We start from the raw sequence: 2,059 nt of genomic DNA, 5'->3' as shown, positions 1-2,059 counted from the left end.
CTACAGGTAAGTCTAACAGCCCACTTTCTGTAGTGTCATCTTGACTGGCTGCCGGTGCGTTCCTCGGCTCATGTTGTGTAGGAACTTCTCGGTCTGTTTCTGGTGCCTCCCCTTGGTCAGCCGTCCCTGTTTCCTCTAGCAGGTTTTCCGCCCCATGCTGCCCTTGCATAACCCTCCATCGGATTCTTAGTTGGTCCTGGTGTTGCCGCCAGACCCGGCCCTGGCCGAGTTCCACTTTATAGGAACAAGGCCCTGTGACATTCATCACCTTTCTGGGTACCCACAATGGCTGACCCCCATAGTTTCGCACATATACATAATCCCCTACTACGAATGCCCTGGGAGTACTTGAAGAATCCAGCGGCTTCTTTGGGGCATAGTGGGGGTGCAGTCTGTCCAATGTGGTGCATAAACGGTGACCCATTAATAACTCTGCTGGACTGCGATTGGTGACCTAGCACGGGGTGGTGTGTTGAACCATCATATACTCTACTACCTTGTCATGCCACCCTCTGGGCCCCATCCGCCCCAATGCCTCCTTTGCAGGCCTAACAGCCCTTTCAGAACAGCCATTTCCAACCTGGTGGTAAGGAGATATTAGGCAATGGCGGATCCCTAACTTAGCAAGGAACAGCTCGAAAATAGTCACTGTAAATTGAGGACCATTGTCTGACACCAAGAGGTCAGGCAATTCGTGAGTGGCGAACATTCCACGTAGGGCTTTGATGACGGCCTCTGAGGAAATAGAGTGCATTAGTACTAGTTCAATCCACTTAGAGTAGGCGTCCGCCACCACTAAGAACATTTGCCCATGGAACGGTCCCGCGAAATCAATGTGAATGCAGGACCATGGCCCATTGGGGTCCTCCCACTCCCGGGGCTTCTCTTTAGGAGGCATAGGCTGTGACTTCTGGCAATGACAACAAGTTGCTACCCACTCAGTGATACACCGATCGAGGTTCGGCCACCATATATAGGCCTGTCCTAAGGCCTTCATGCACACTATACTGGGGTGCCCCGAGTGCAAGGACATCAGGACAGAAGAACGTAATGGTTTAGGTACCACCACCTGGTGACCCCACAACAAACATCCCCCTTGGGTCGATAACTCCGTTTTACGCACAACGTAAGGTTGCCACTCAGGGCCCAGGGAACCCAGGGGCCACCCCCAGTACCCAGTCCAGGACCTTGGAGATCTCCGGGTCTCTAGCAGAGGCCCGTGTGATGTCGGAAACAGTCAAAACAAATGGAGAACTGTCAATTAAAAGGATGGATGAAACAGGAGCTGGGTCACAGAGGAATGTGGGAACTGGGCAACGGCTGAGAGCATCGGCATGAGCCAGATTCTTCCCCGGAACATAGGTTAACGTAGGAGTATGCAGATAGAAAAACAGACCACCTGGTAAACCTAGGGGAGAGAAATTGAGGTGTTTGTCGGTCCCTGGCCAGCAGCCTGAGCAAAGGCTTATGGTCCATAACCAGGTAGAATGGACGTCCATAGAGATAATCATGAAAGCGTTTCACCCCTGCTACTAAAGCCAAGCCCTCCTTGTCCAACTGTGCATAATTTCTCTCAGTGGGAGCCAACGTGCAAGAGAAAAATGCCACAGGGGCTTCGTGGCCATCTGAAAACTGGTGACTCAATACAGCGCCCACCCTGTACGGGGATGCGTCAGATGCCAGCACTAGGGGAAGAGTCTCACAGTACTGCGTTAGGACAGAATTGGAAATGAGCAGCCTCTTGACAGCAGCGAACGCCGAGGCTGCTCTAGCATCCCATGTCCAACGCGCCCCACGATCTAATAAACGATGGAGTGGCTCCGCAACGGACGCCTTGTGAGGCAGGAAGATGGCATAAAAGTTTAAAAGGCCCAAAAAAGCTTGGAGTTCAGCCTTATTAGTGGGGCCTCGAGGATGGCTTTAGTCTTTGCTGCCATGGGATGTATCCCATGTTTGTCAATTAGAAATCCCAAGAACTCCAATTACAGCATTAACCACACATGAAGATAATGTTCTTTTAAAGGACATGCTGGAAGGAATAGATTAAGAAGGAAGATCT

This window comes from Pantherophis guttatus, chromosome 1, assembly GCF_059756535.1.
Source record: "Pantherophis guttatus breed Tessera chromosome 1, ASM5975653v1, whole genome shotgun sequence".
Classification (NCBI taxonomy): Eukaryota; Metazoa; Chordata; class Lepidosauria; order Squamata; family Colubridae; genus Pantherophis; species Pantherophis guttatus.
Note: the sequence above shows the minus strand (reverse complement) of the source record.